At 39.8% G+C, this 16,237-nt stretch overlaps 2 long non-coding RNA genes across 6 annotated transcripts; both read right to left on the reverse strand.

Moving 5' to 3' along the window:
- Nucleotides 1-535: 535 nt before the first annotated feature.
- Nucleotides 536-1,709, reverse strand: LOC120291410. The gene is made up of 3 exons (XR_005549440.1): nucleotides 1,549-1,709; nucleotides 1,292-1,410; nucleotides 536-1,181 (listed from the first exon to the last, which is right to left on the reverse strand). It is a non-coding gene; the product is annotated as an uncharacterized LOC120291410 (long non-coding RNA).
- Nucleotides 1,710-10,156: 8,447 nt separating this feature from the next.
- LOC104436774 lies at nucleotides 10,157-15,366 on the reverse strand. Of its 5 annotated transcripts, none has more exons than XR_005549436.1 (6): nucleotides 15,021-15,366; nucleotides 14,802-14,927; nucleotides 12,156-12,345; nucleotides 11,647-11,909; nucleotides 11,241-11,534; nucleotides 10,157-10,500 (listed from the first exon to the last, which is right to left on the reverse strand). It is a non-coding gene; the product is annotated as an uncharacterized LOC104436774 (long non-coding RNA). The 5 variants fall into 5 exon arrangements; XR_005549432.1 differs by having other exon boundaries at nucleotides 10,157-10,587; XR_005549433.1 differs by having other exon boundaries at nucleotides 10,157-10,587; nucleotides 12,156-12,679.
- Between the last annotated feature and the right edge of the window lie 871 nt (nucleotides 15,367-16,237).

Here is a 16,237-nt window from a genome sequence, read left to right on the forward strand (position 1 = left end):
TTCATCGAGAATGTTTTTGTTTCTAGTTGTGATGATGACTAGACTTCCCACTTCAAACCAACCTCCATCCTCGACCAAAGCATTCGAGTGAGTACTATCATCCATATCATCCAAAAGAACTAGGACCTTCTTTCTCATAAATTGAGATTTGATGACGCTAACTCCTTCGTCGACATTAGACACATCACATGAACTTCTTGTTATGTCATAAATGAGTTGCTTTTGTACGCATTCAATACCCTTACGCTGGGATGTTTCTCGGATATTTGCCAAGAAGCTACGATAGTCAAAATGACTAGAGAGTCTGTTGTATAACACCTTTGCAAGAGTAGTCTTACCGATGCCGCCCATTCCATAAATTCCAATAATCTTTGTACCATTGAATTCGGCATCTATGTTGCTCATAATTTGTTGCACATGATCCTCGATTCCCACTAATTGTTCACTAACATTTAGCTGAAAAAGTCTTTTAACTCGCCCATAACCTTTTCCACAATAATTTTAACCAATGTTCCTTCATGCCTGTCAAATAACAATGAATATCAATTTAGGATAGCAATATGTCTATTCTTTTTCAGGAAAGATCTATTTATGAAAATTAAACAACATTTTGTTGGAGAATAAGGTACCCATTGTCAATTTTCTCCGATTCCCATCCTTTCAAGGAGCTGACTTCTTTGAGTGCTTCTTCCCATTCCTTCACAACCATTTCCTCCGTATTCTTTTTTTACGTGCCTCAATAGCTTCTCTCAATCTCCCTGTAGGATGTCGCACTTGTGAGGGTTCCATTTTGTAAAATATGGGCAACACTATTTGCCCTTTACTCCTTTTGCACTTTAACATCTGAACTAGCTCACAAAGGCACCATTTGCTGGAAACGTAGTTCTCGGAAATAATTGGGATAGAGATCGTGGACTGTGTAATGCTGCAGAGAAGCTCCGGACCAATCTCCTCACCAACACGGAGCTCATTGTCGTCTCTGCACACGTGAATTCCTGCGTCGATAAGACTAGTATAGAGATAATCAGTGAAATTTTTGCGTGTGTCTATCCCTCTAAAGCTCAAGAACACTTCGTAGGCATTCCCTTTCGGCCGTTTGTCTCCCCCTTCATGATCTCCTCCATGCGGAGAATTCGATGAGGAAGACGCCCTGGAATTCGGATCTTCTGAGTGAGTGGGTTCTTCTCTTTTACAATTCAATTGGCAATTTAAGTTGAGAGGGAAATGACGTGAAAAAAAAGAAAAACGAAAGGAATCGGAGAGAAAGGAAGAGAACGGAAAGACCATTTACCTTCTTCTTGATTGGATGGACATCATGGAGTGATTAACCAACGAGATTCTTATTCTGTTTTAAAATAAGAGATTGATCAAGCAGAGCCTTGAAAGAAAGCCAGCCTTCACGGTCCAGATCTGCGAATCGCACAAATGTCTTTCATGACTCAGTTAATTCGAACGAAAATAAAAGAACTCTCACACCTCTTGCTTACTCAGAAGAAAATGGAGCAATCAAAGTAGGAAACAGAAAAGAGCAAGGAGTCGGTTGACTACCTGAGGAGTGCTCAAACAGCAGAACCCTGGGATCCCTCCCGATTTTCAGCCTTCAAAGTAAGATTACCAACACAAGACATTCTTTAATATGAGTGCTTGAACAATGTTCGAGTTCTTGTCATCCAACGGTCCAAAACTCTTCATGCTAATCGAACTGCTGTGAGGCATGCCGCGAACAGAGTAATCACTGCACGCGTAATTTCCGCGGTATCGTGACTTCTTCTTTTTTTGTGTGGTCGGAGCAGCATCGTGACTTGGAGACACGCAATACTCAGCGGCATCGTGACTTGACTGGCTTTTTATATTAATAAGAAAATGTGGAAAAGAGAACTGACGAGCAACACTCACATGCTCCTGCCGTGATCTCCACGATTCGCACTATATTACTGGGTAAGGTGCTTCGAATTTCCACGCGCTTTCATTGAAATTTGAGAGATCCAGGACTGGATGAACTTGCACTGCTAAATTTTTTTTTTTTTTTGGTCAGAAAATTGCGATATATTAGATAAAAGGAACATTACAACCTAGATGAAAAGCATCAAAGGCTAAAATATCGAGCAAAAGAGACGGGGGAAAGGAAGCCCAAGAAGGCATCAAAAGACCATTGTCATGGGCCTTAGCAACCCAATCCGCAGCAGCATTGGCTTCTCTGCGGCAAAACCTAATCCGCGATTTTACGAGACGAGGGAGAAGGGTAGCAGCTTCAGCGATCAAGGGGCGAACCTCCCATGGTGACAGTTGGGGATCTTTCACCGCTTCCACCATAACAAGGCAGTCTGATTCGATGATAAGGGGATCGGAGGTCTGGTTTGTGTTGATCAAGTGGTTGAGGGCGAAACACAGGGCTTGAGCCTCCACCTGCAAAGCAGAAGATGCATGTACTGTTTTTGTAAATCCTTCAATGATATATCCTTTATGATCTCGACAAATGAAGGCTACTAATCCTTGATCACTTCCTGGCTTGAAAGCCCCATCAACATTTATCTTCAGAACATCGGGATTAGGGGGACGCCATAAACTATCCAGATCTGGGCGATTTCGATATATAGAAATAGAAGACATGACAGCAGTGCGGGCCTGACTTCGTGCTTCAGCTATAACATAGGATGGAGCAGGAGTCTGATGGCGAAAGATAAACCTATTGCGGGACTTCCATACATTCCACAGTAGTGTGGCGATGAGCTCGAATCCAGGTAACTTCCGTTTATTAACAAATATGGTAGCTAGCCAGTCTTCTATGCGATTAATTTCTGCTGGTAGAATGGGGTTGCTGATCTGGGGGTGGGACCAGACCTGGGAGGTCCAAGGGCATAATAAAAAAAGGTGCTATGAGGTTTCGGGTTGCTGGGTTGAACAGAGGGTGCATATGGGATCGGGGCAGAGTTTTCGTCGAAAAAGGTTGTCCCTAGTGGGAAGGGCATTCTGGCATAATGACTGAAGAAAAAGTTTAACTTTAGGAGGTATTTGGAGTTTCCAGATTTTTTTCCAGATGAGCTTTGGTGGCTGATAAGAAGAAGATGGCTTAGATATAGGGGTAAAGAGATTAACCTGCCTGAGAACAGAATAAGCACTTTTGACAGTGTAACTTCCTTGAGTTGTACACGGCCAAATGATTTTGTCAGATACAAAACTACGTCTAATATGAATCTTTATAATCTCTGCTATAGTATCACCATCAAAGAAACGACTCGATGCTCGGATTCCATAGGTGAGTATTAGAATCAATCGACTCAGAGACCTTTTGAGGTTCCTGTTCAGCAGCAGCAGATCCTCCGATTTTTCCTTTAGGTAGCCATCGGTCTTCTCTAATTCGGATGCTAGATCCGTTGCCCACTGACCATCGAATCGAAGGTAAGATAGAATCCCGTCCAACAAGAATACTCTGCCAACCCCAGGAAGAGCGAGTACCTTTTGGGGCTATTAGGAAATCCCCTGAGTGAAAATACAAACCTTTGAACAGATTAGCCCATAACGTAGTAGGCTGATTTAGGAGTCGCTAAGCCTGTTTACCTAACATGGCTTTATTAAAAGCCACAAGGTCACGAAACCCCAGACCACCCATCTGTTTTTCAGTCTTTAATACTTCCCAGCTTTTCCAATGGATTCCAGACTTTCTGCTATCATTTTGCCACCAAAACCGTGCTATCTTTTTTTCAATGGATTTACAGAGCGAGATAGGGATCTTAAAAATAGACATAGCAAATTGAGGTATCGCTTCGCACCTTGACGCTTTTAATAAGAACTTCCTTACCACCCTTAGAAATTATTCTCTCTTTCCATCCATCTAACTTGGCATTGACTTTCCCTAGTATCCAAGCAAACATATCTCGTTTAGATCTTCCCCAGTCCGACGGGATCCCAAGGTATTTTCCTGTTTTAGCTAATACCGGGATTCGAAGTTCTTGTGCTAAGTTATCCTGTAGTTGGGAAGGGCAGCCTTTGCTACAGAAAATACCTGATTTATTTCGATTGATTGCACAGTCCCGTAGCCGGAACAATGCGATTGAGAATATTGGTTAGTTCGTGACATTCTTGTCTTGATCCATCTAAAAAGAATATAGCATCGTCGGCAAAGAACAAGTGAGTCAACGTAGGGTACCATCTGTTTAATTGGATACCTTTAAGATTACCCATATTGAGAGCTTGATGGATGAGAGTACTTAACATGTTTGCCATTAGAATAAAGAGATAGGGAGATAAAGGATCTCCCTGTCGAATCCCTCGTGATGGTTGGAAATATTGTAGCTGAGTGCCATTAAATTTGACACTAAAGGAAACGGTAGTAATGCACTGCATAGTCCACTGAACCCAAATGGGATGAAAACCTAACCTGGATAAGTAGTCTTTGAGAAAGTCCCACTCAACACGGTCGTATGCTTTTGACATGTCCATCTTGACAACAGCCCGGAATTTTTTCTTTCTAGTCCGTCTCTTGAGCTGATGTAGAGTCTCTTGCACGATTAAAATGTTGTCTTGTATTTGACGGCCACTAACAAATGCACTTTGTTCCATAGAAATGATGTCAGGCAAGAAAGGCTTTAGTCTGTTGGTTAACACCTTGGAAATAATCTTATAAGCGTAATTACAAAGGCTAATGGGTCGGTATTGATCCAGACATTCTGGATTAGGGACTTTCGGTATGAGAGTGGTGATAGTTTTGTTGAGATCAGGGGGTTATAAACCAGATTGAAAAAACTGCTTCACCGAGGAAAAGATGTCGTCCTTTAATATTTCCCAATACTGTTGGTAAAACAATCCATTAAAACCGTCGGGACCGGGGGCCCGAGATTTCCCTAGCTGAAAAACAGCGGTACAAATTTCCTCTTGAGTAACATCAGAAATAAGTTGCTGGTTCATAGCCTGCTGTTACAACACACTCACATTTTTGTAGGATAGGCCGATAGTCACGATTGCCTTCAGATTTATAGAGCGTAGAGAAAAATTCCAGTGTCATGTCTTTCAGAAGCTGATCATCTCGAACCCATCTTTGTTGTTCATCCATTAGCATCCTTATTCTATTTCTATTTCGCCTTCGAATGGTGGTGGCATGAAATTTTTTTGTATTTTTATCACCCCACCGAAGCCAATTAATCCTTGATCGCATTGTCCAATATTGTTCTTCCTGCTGCCATGCACTATGGAGTAAACCTTTCAGCTCAGAGATTTTCTGTTGATCTATTGTAGTTGTAGTCTGGTTAGTTAACATCTAAAGTTGCTGCTGTAAAGATATAATCTGCTCACTTGCTTTTGAAAAAGTGGTTCTACTCCACTTCAGAAGAGCCCAACTGACTTGTTTTAGCATTTTTGGCAGGTTATAGCCCTTTGCACCAGCTGAAGACCAAGCTGTGTCGATGACTCCTTGACAATCCTGATGCTGCAACCAGTAAGCTTCGAAGTAGAAAGTCTTCCATTTTCTGTGTTTTATAGTGTCAGTCGAAAGAACCAGCGAACTGTGATCCGAACCCACTGCAGGTAAAGCACATACTTTTGCCTCAGAGAAAGCAATCCTCCAGGTCCAGTTACAAAGAACCCTGTCCAATCTCTCTTTAACCAGCTCATTCCCCTCACGGTAATTCATCCAGGTAAAGGCGCATCCCTTGCTGTCAATATCCATTAATGCACAATCATGTAGTACCTCTCTAAAGGTTTGCATTCGACAAAAATCAAGGGGGCATTTACCTAATTTCTCCCAAGGATAGGCTATTTCGTTGAAGTCCCCGGCACAGATCCAAGGTAATGAGTTGATGGATGCAATTCGACGAAGAGCTGTCCAAAAGGGCTGACGTGATTGAGGAGTTGCTGGAGCATGTACACAGGTGAGTCTCATAGTAGTTCCTTTCCCATATTCAGTGCATATAGAATCATAAAGTCGGATGTAGAAAGTTCCACCTGAAGAGATATGTGAGAATGCCAAAATATAGCCAATCCACCAACAATGCCTACTGGATTAACGATATGAGAAAAAGGAAACTAAAGTTGACGCTGCATTTTGAAAAGAAACGGATCTCGGTTCTTGGTTTCCATAAAAAAAAAAAAAAAAAAGTACATCCGGCCTCTCTTTGGCCACTAGGGCCTTTAGTGCATGAACTATCAGGGAAGAGGCCAATCCCTAATAGTTCTAGCATATAAGCTTCATTGTTCTACTGGTGGCTTTTTAGGGCAAGCCACCTCAGCCCGGTTCCTAACTTCGTCCTCCATTAAGACAGGAGTATCCAGTAACATACTGTCATCAATTGAGTCCAATCTGTGGGTACCAGCATCATATGGATTATATCGCTTCAATTTCTTCGATGTCCCTGTTTTGGTTGCAACACGAGATGGTTTAGTCTTCTTGGCATTCGTCGGCCGTTGAAACATTTCTTGCTGGACATTGTGCAGCACAGTTTGTAGAGCAGGGACCGTGACCACAACACCTCTGGTGGACTCTGTCAAGGGAGGAGGGATGGCAGAAGAATCCTGATGCAGTCTCACGGCGTTCCCTGTATCTACAATCGGTAAGTATTGGTGCCTAGTTTTAGTTCTATCCATAGGAAAATTCAGGATACTTGATTCGTTCTTTGGATAGACTGTTTGGATGCCTTTCTGTTTGGATGAGCCTTGAATCATATCAGCAGTGATTGGCTTCTTGCTTTCCGTAACTACCTGATAGTCGGCCTTAGATGTGATGACTTTCAGTGGGGGTAGAGCATGTACTTGTGATGTTATGAAGGGTGGAGTTTTTGGCACAACATCATCTGTGTCATCAAAGAGAGGGCTGCCTTCATAGAAAGTGTTCCAGTACGGACTATGCTGATTAACTTCAGCTCGCAACCAGTGACCGAAGGCCATCTTCTCCTTACCTTCCATCTTGGCTTCGGTAAAATGTATGGTTGGACAGTACATGGCATAGTGTCCCATTATTCCACATGAATAACAAAAGTGGGGAAGCTGTTCATAACGGAAGTCTAGCCATAGTGCTTTGCCTGCAATCCGAATCAATTGGCCAGGTTTTAAAGGATCACTTAAGTTAAGTTCTACTCTAACCCGACCAACTTTTGAAGTAGTTCCATCTTTGGTGTCAAACTGGCCTTCCAGCATTCTGCCAATACTTATGACTGCTTTGCTTAACATCTGGGTTGTGCACCATTCCAGGGGAAGGCCAAATACTTGGATCCATAATGCACATTTATAAAAATCATAACAATGAAGAGGTGTGTTCGGCTTCCAGGGTTGAAAAACCGTCAAATTATTAGAGAAACGCCAAGGTCCTCCCTCTTCTATTCTCCTTTTATTACTCTCTAACTTGAATTTCGCGACATAGATATCCATTTCCTATTGAGTGATTTGCACATAATCTGTATGCCATGCACGTTGCATTGCACTCTGAAATGCTATTAGATTAATAGAGGAGTTTGATAAAATCTTACCGACTAATATCCTTCGGCATTCTTCAAGTTTTTCCAGGGGAGGCTACTCATCCCAAGTGTCGATGTCCTGCTCTGACCACAATCGTCCCAATCTGTTACAAAGGGCAGCAATGCGAGCTTGCCCTTCCTTTGCGGGAAGTTCCATGAGGACAGTCTCAATTCAGAAAACAGAGGGGGAAAGGGTTGTCGTCGGCATGCAAAGGAGAGTAGAATGCTGGGTATGTGATAGAAAATTAACGGATGTGATGGGGACATTGGGCTAGTTCAACAGAGAGGTAACGATCTTAAATGTTCAGCGGAGAGGAAATGAAGCTAACGGAATTGATAGCTGAGAAGAGCAACGGAAGCAAAAGCAACGTCTTCATCATGCAAAAGTAGAATCGTCGACATGCAATTCAGTAGGGAGATTAGGAGGGTTAAAAGAATTCATCGCTGGTTAGAGAAGAAACCTCATCGAGGTCCCCAAAAGAAATAGAAAGACGAAAGCAAGATGTCGAAAGTTCAAAGGAAAGGGGTAGACGACGAACTTCGAGGTGGCATAGATCAAAGATGGAGAGTGGAATTGAAAATTAGGGTTCTGAAGTAAATTGAAGCAAAACTACCATTGACGGTAGAGGGAAACTCTACATAGAGAGAGAGAGAGAGAGAGAGAGAGAGAGAGAGAGAGAGAGAGAGAGAGAGAGAGAGAGAAGCAACCTTGGTCTGGTAATTTCTTGTAATAGCTGATCTTGCACTGCTAATTTACATGAGTCAGACAAGAGCGTATAATTCGGGGGATTATACAGGATTTTGTTATTAAAAGTCTGCAGGAGGCTTTTATTTTTATACGTCTAGAAAGGTAACTCTAAAATAAATATTTTTCAAAATGATTTCCTTAAATTAGATTTCTCTATACTATTTTTACTTAAAAGTTTGATAAAAAATTATCAAATCTTTATCATCCACCCAAGCCACTTGTATCTCTCCCCTTAAATTAATAGCTTTTAACATTTTACATAAATTTTATTCTTTTGGTGTCTCATTAATAAATTCTAGGCCAACAATGCTCCATATTCATATGGTTATTTAGTGATACTTTTTTTTTTTTCCTTTATGTCATCTTTTGCCAGACTTTTTATTTCGTGTTGACATTCTTCACCAATATTTTCTTCACCAAAAAATAATTTTTCACAGCACAATAGAGGAGGATTCAATATTAGCTTATTTAGCATTAGAAGATGTGATTTGAAAAACTGAGAGGAACTGCATTAAACACGACAACAAGGAGTGATTACGTTGACACCTAGTGTATTATAGCTATATAATATTAGCTTACTTGTGCTGCTTTGGCAACCAGCCTAGCTTATAAAACCTCCTAAGAGCATGTACTCACTTCTTTACTCATAGGTACATTCTTGACCGAACTTTCCCAAATGTACGTACGCACATCTACCCCAAAGATTATTGCCAACTATTTATTATCAAATCTTGGTAATAGTATGAAATGACTAACATGGCACACATGATTTCAGTCACCTAAAGAATAATGAGTTTGGCCAAACTCACTAAGTTAAAGTTCAGAACCATCAATTCAAATTCATCTATCATCGATCCAATGCAAATGCAATAAAAAAAACTAAATAATAAATGCTTCTAAAACTATGATATGCAATCTAATTCTAATATTTTTGTTTAGATGTTAAAAATTAATCCCTAATTTTTTTAATGCAATAAACAACTAATTGGGCAACCAAAATTTAGGTATTAATAGCGATGCTTATCTATCAATGTGCTATCTAATCACAAGCAACGTTAAATCAAATAAATATTTGACACCTATTATCAGCACAAACATTTTAAATTCCTAATTCATTCAAACACCCCCCCCCCGCGCAAAAACAATATTTCATTCATTAGTTAAATATGTCCCATGAATCAAATAAAAGTTCGGGTACTATATGATGCTTTCTATAGGAGTCATTCTTGCCCCACTTTGCTCTGAGACCCAATGTTTAAACCCTTAACATCTTCTCTTGTAAAGAAAGGGGATTTGAGACAACAAATGATTGATCAATTTAATTAAATGTTGAGATTCATAGCCAAAATGTGATGGTTTCTATATTTCGTCAACCAAAAGTCCAAATCTTAACAAAGTAGTAAAACAAATACATTATCCTCAATATTCAAGCTTCTTACTGTATTATTACCCACATACATGCCAAGAGTTGAGAGAAATGTCAACTAGTTGACATTGAAACACATTCTGGTGACTAAAAGTTCAGAGAGAAATGATATCACAAAAGTGTCTTTTGGAAATGACATCACAACATCAACCTGGAGAGAAGCTAAGTCCGTTGACAATATATAAGCTCCCTAAAAAGTGGTTTTTAGAACTGCCAATGGTCAAGATTAAGTCCAAAGCAAGCAGGCTCTCTGTTGAAAACAAAATTCAAATGTGAAATGAAATACAAAATAACATTCACTCGGCTTTACTTTTGAGAGCTAATATTATCTCTGATGTTAGAACAACACTAACACCAGCAAAATTTGTACAGAGAACCAAAATTTGGTAACAAGGCACTTACTTTTGTTGTAATGAGTGCATACTTTTGTTGTAATGAGTGCACATCTTGTTCTGATACCAATTCTATTGGTACAAGTTCTGGACCCTGATAGTCCAAAAATCTTCAATTACAAGGAGGGGGGAAGAGGAAAGATGAAAAGAAAGTGTATTCTGCATCATTTCAGTCCAAAACAAGGCCCAGATCTGGTCCACCTGCAAAATATGCTATCAAATTTAAGAGAGCTACACGAGAGTTCTATGATATCTTTAGTCCCCACTTCAGAGGACAATGTGAAACCGCACTCTTCAGCTTCTCTCTTTTGGTAAGAGAGGGGGAGGCTCATGGGAAGAGAGGTCATTCATTCAACTAAGAACATCTTGCAAAGCAGCCATATGAACCATAGTTTGCTTGTGGACTTGGTGGCAGCTTTCCTCAACAGGATCAAAGAGCTTTTCCAAATTTGTAGCCCATGAGTTCAAGATGTCATTGCTCTCCTTTGTTGTCTGGAAACAGACAGCACCCATCGGCAGGTCTATCTTTCCCAGTAGGGACTTGGAAATAACCATTTTGATGAGATGCTTTTCAGCTTCCTAGAATGGTCATAGAACTAACAGGTCATGCTGATAGAATATATAGGCTTGTATAATTACTACTATGCTGTCTCTCTAGCAGATGATAGTGATGATTTAATAGATTGAGGCATATGAATGATTAAAGCTCTCTACAACAGTGGTAACAGAACCCCAAAAACAGAGTTCCTTTCGTTGAGTGATTCAGCTACATAGATGTCTGAGCAAATTAAGAAAGCTCTAATCACGAGATATACTTTTGTAACACTGGAAATGGTGAATCATAGCAGAGCTCCTCCCACACTTCTAAAGCGCATCAGAAATTCAGGCTCCATGGGACAAGAAATGGTTTCACAATGCCAGACATTGACATTGATAGCTACGACAAATTTTTTGAGAAGTTGACTAAGCATAGTGTGTATGCATATATATCGGTCTGAAATATTCACAGAAAAAACTACAAGCACGACATTCTCAAACTCAAGACAAGCCTTGGCCTTCAAGGCACCAAAGCCTCTTTTCCAATTTTTTGGAACTTGTATCCAAATCTAGCAACCATAACCCGCAGGTATCAGGGGCAGAGAAGTTGCCCAGGGTTAAATGAGGGGTCTAGGTAATCAGTCATAAAGATTGTCATTGATAAGAGAAATAAATAAATGTTTAACATAATCAACCTAGATGCTGAGGCATAACAGCTATGCAAGTTTCCTCAAGGTAATCCTCAAGTAATACTTCAAAACAACAATAAAATTCTGCAGAAAATAGAGTAAGTCGCATCAGCATGATGATCCAAAGAAAGCAAGGGAAAAAAACGACAAAGTTCTGTAATTACATGTTTGCTTATTCTCTGTCTATGATCTTTTGCTGCCTTCTTAACAAGTGCACCTTTGAGCATGGTTTTCTCATTCTCAAATTTATCTCTGAAATTACTCCAAAGAGCAGACCTCCATTGCGACCAATTGTTTCAGCTGCAACCCGGATTAAAATAATAAAGGTACGGCCAACCAAATTCCATGGCAGATTATTGACCTATTGCAAGAAAATGTACGACCAAATACTAGAAGCAATTCAAAGATGTACCTGATTTGCGGAATTTCTGAGATATTTATATCTTCTAAAGTATCACAAAGGCTTGACTGCAACCAATCATGTGGCAACTGAACTAAACACCAGCAGATTTTCCTTAGAACCTGCGACTAATTAAATCACGGAATGAATAGCTGTGCCTTGAAAAAATCAGTGAAGACTTGACAAAGCCTCATATGAAAGAGCTTTACTGGTATCCACAGCTCTGGGTTTCCCCTTTGCTGATGGAATCTCATAAATCGCCATATAGCAAACCACTGTAATGAGAGTAATAATTACATCATTAACCACATGAATGTGAGGTAAGATGTGTGTTCAAATCCATTAAGTACAGTTCTAACATCAGAGTTTGCAGTAAAGACAGAAAGGAAAAAGAGAATGCGACAGATGAATAAAACCATGGCTTGAACCACAACCTGAATACCAGGTAGCGCTTGATCGGCAAAAAAATTCTAGTTAAGAATAGTAGATACAACATTAGAATAAGTAAAGCATCAATTCACCATATCATGGGTTCTTATTATATCCGTTTCAGCTCCAGAAGTGACGGCATATCAGCTGGCACTTCTTCCAGAATACTTTCCCCTTCTTTAGGCTTTTTCTTCTCTTTGGAAGGATCCGCATCAAACACCGGGGGCTAATTTTTTGGATCTGTGCCTGGACATAGTCCTGGCAATCTAAGCTTAAAAGAACCTGCAAAACCATCCATCAGAAAACTGATCATAGTAAGAGAGCATAAACGGCTAAAAGCAATACAAAAATCCAGTACATGTTCAAGGATAAAGGCGATTTTCTCTGTATTTGCCAATGCTCCAAAATTTTCCACAGCAATTCAGACCACTCATAATATTGGACAAGGGAAAACCAATTACAAGATCAAAGACACCAGAATTCAACTTCTAGCTCCTGCAATTTCTTGTATTAAATCAGCAGCTTCTGCTATAAGACCTTCTTCCTTTGCTTTTTGCCAGTTTCTTTATCAACCGCACTCTCTCAATTTTGACATATAGCTGCATAATGAAACTAGCTACAGAAACCATGAAACCAAAACAGATTGCTCACAAACATGAGCCACAATAGAGTTTGATTTCACTTTTTCACCTTCCCAGCAGCAACGGAGTTAAGTGTCACCATCAAATTAATTCATTACTTGATTATCTCTGGAGCACAATTACAACTTTCAGTTGAACTATCTAATTAACAGCAAGAAAAATTATTCATCTAGGAAGAAAATAGAGTAAAAAAAGGAATTAAAGGGGTAATAGCAAGGTGCAATACAAATACAATCACGAGGATCCCAGCCAATTGAAAAAACTTGCAAACAGCATGAGCACCAGGCCTGGTTCTAGCATCTCTAGAGATTGCCAAGAACCAACACCCGTATAGATATGCCAATGAGATTCGTTTTTCAAATAGTCATACATGATGGCATATTACGACTACACAAATCTACAGTATAAGATCTAATCAGTACACATATGGGAGACAATCGCTGCAGTATACGTCTAAAACCCTTAAGGTAACTGTTGTTAAGATCGATCCCAAATGATAAAAACTGGACCACACTTTGGATCAATAATCATAAGACTGCACTGCTGATGATGGCAAAAGAAAAGAAGAAAACAAAATGAAAGCAAAGCCAGATGATGGTATTGAAAAGATGAAGAGAGGAGGGTGAAAGAAATAGACAAGGTGAAGAGCTATATGCTATGACCTAAAAAATAATTCCATAGCAAGAAGAGATGGTTGCAGTACAAAGGTGATGGCATTGTGCTGCACTGCTGGTTGTGGAGGCACAGCGGACCTCCCATATGCCCCAACCGAAGTTCTCATGAAAGTAGACCTCACATCCAACTGCAGCAATAAGAGGTTAATTTTAATCCAGGTGGAAGCATATGGACTCTCCCAAGTCTGCATAGAAAGTATTTTCAGCCTTGCCACAACCACCAATTAAATCTTCCATCCAATCTAATTCAGGATGAGGGCAACACCTCAATTTTATTTATAATCCCCTCACAGTTCAATCCCCAAAGTTAGCCCCAATAAGCAGGTTCATCCTTTAGATATTGTTTCAGATGTACAATTGGTCATGCACGACAAGAAATGGGGCCTAATTTGATTTACTATGAGGTTGAGTCCTAATTAAATAGGCAAAGTAGGTGGACTGGGATTAGGAATCCCATCCTACATCTCCAATGGTCTTACTCCTAATCCAATCTGGGAATGATTGTCAATGTGACCAACTTACATCTTTTTAATTGCCTCCTATACAGTTAGCAATCCTAATAACAATCGTGAAGGTAAAAATCTGGTACAGGTATAATAAATAGCCACCAGTCATAATACTCTGACTAACCCAGAGGAACTTATCAGCATTTAGCACAGCATAACAATGAAATACACTCAATGAAGAGCAAAATTTCCACCAGCTTATCACCCAAAAGCAGAGATAAAAAAGGCAAATATCTGGACATTGGTTAATCTCGACAATCCAATTCTCTCATATCAAAGGAGTGTAAGATACTTCCTATATACAGGAAAAACAACTTAACAGGTATGAATATCCAAGTATCAGTGTCATCAAATAATTTTGACTCAAGCACTTGACGAGGAAGGCAAAGAGTGCTTTGAGCTAGGAAGACAAAAATTCATGCCCCAGGAAATCAGTAGACGACTGAACACAATAATCTTGGCTCCCGCTTGTTTAATATTCCTTTCGCCACCAGCAAACCTAACGCATGCTGTGTTCATGCAAGGGAGAAAATCCACAACAAACCCTTCTTGCAATGGACAGGTACAACCCATACTTATTGTTCATCTCCAGTTGATTAGTATTTTGAATCACTTGTCTGGCACCCAATCTCAATTTCTTTTCTCCCCGGTTTCTTTGCTGTGTAAAAGGCATAATAAGTAAGGCACCAAGGAAATACCTATCCGTCTAAACCAAAAAGAATTCATCCCTATACAAGAGAACTCAAATCCTAAAACAAATCTACTAACCAGAATAAAAACAGAGTGGAGCACCGATAACTGACTTCACTAAACCCTGAAAAGATGATAAAACAAAATAAAAACTACTTAACTTAAACAATATGCCTTAATCTCTATCATCACGGACTAAGAATCAGCCGCGCGATCTTGTCACCCACCTTCGCTTCAAAGTCGACGTCCGAGTAATTGAACAGGATCACCCCAACCGGGCCTCTGTAGTCCGCATCGATCACGCCCACACCGACGTCGATCTAATGCTTCCACGCCAAACCCGATATCAGGTGCTGAAGCAACAAATGCACAAGCAATTCGATTCAGCCCTCGTCAATCATCCAAAACAAGGTATTGAGACAATGTTTTGAGATGAGAAGTTGCACATTAGCTACTCGAGCACATGTTCCTTCGGGTACTGCGATGCTCAGATCGGTAGGGACGAGCGCTTTTCCTCACGCCGGTACTTCTCGTCTCAGCCGCGCTGTTTTTAATCCTCAACCGGAGAAACCCACATTCAGAAACCATCGCGATTTCTCGACATGGGCCGAACTCGAAGCTCTAAGGAGGAAAGTAAAATTTGGGGTCACGTTTTTTCATCTCCAGAGATCGTAGCACTTGGAAAGAGGGAGGGTCGCTCGCGAAGGCAAGACGGCCTTCCGGGAGAGCGGCTCCCTGGCCGATCCCATGACGCCATTATTGGTAGGACGGAAGAGCAAAAATAGGAAAAAAACAAATTGAAAATGAGAGAATTGTATAAAAGAAAGGGAAGATGGGGTTTGAGGTTCTATAAAGAAACAAAAAAGCGAAAATGCATTAGGGTTTTCAAATTGGTGCCGCTCTAATTTGTGAAAAATTGTCGATTAAAATCGATGGAGTCTTCTTCATCAAGCATACGATCGCCACCCTTACCATAATGAACATCACAAACTTTTTCTTGTATTAATTTTTGTCCAATCAAATACTTTGAATGCTTTACAGTAATTTTTTACCCAGAGAATTTTAATTAGTTCCCAAGTATGGGGCGAAAAGAGATCTTCAAATAATGGCCAAAATATTGATTTTTGCATTATCTCAAATTTTCCCCACACTTGAAATAAGGCGTTGATCATTATGCCACAACACTAATTAAATTAACTAAAGGTAGTAAAACATGTTTCAGGTTGCTTTAAACTAAAAATCAAAATTTGAAGAAAAAAAAACTTTTTACTTCTCATAAATAATTGATCGTGTTAATGAGGACCTCAAGAATAACTTTTAAGTGTATTTTTTGATGATTTATGTAATTTCCAACACATTAATGGCATATATAACGAGAAAAGTTACTATAGTGAAAATCACAAATTTTCTTTGACATGCTAAATAAGTTCAATAATCGCATTCTTTAATAAAATGATAAATACATTTATTTTGAGAAGAAAGTAAAATGGTGCTATTTACTTACGGGGCACAACTATTTTCATAGCCAAAAGGTGTCGTGGCCACAGCTTTTCCCAGTTTTTTCAATTTCCGTGAAGAAAACAAAGGAGCTGAAAATCTAAAGAACAAGGTTCATCCCGTGTAAGGTATTAACTTGAAGGAGAAAAAAAACATCCCTCAAAGA

The sequence above is a fragment of the Eucalyptus grandis genome, chromosome 3 (assembly GCF_016545825.1).
Source record: "Eucalyptus grandis isolate ANBG69807.140 chromosome 3, ASM1654582v1, whole genome shotgun sequence".
In the NCBI taxonomy this organism is placed as follows: domain Eukaryota; kingdom Viridiplantae; phylum Streptophyta; class Magnoliopsida; order Myrtales; family Myrtaceae; genus Eucalyptus; species Eucalyptus grandis.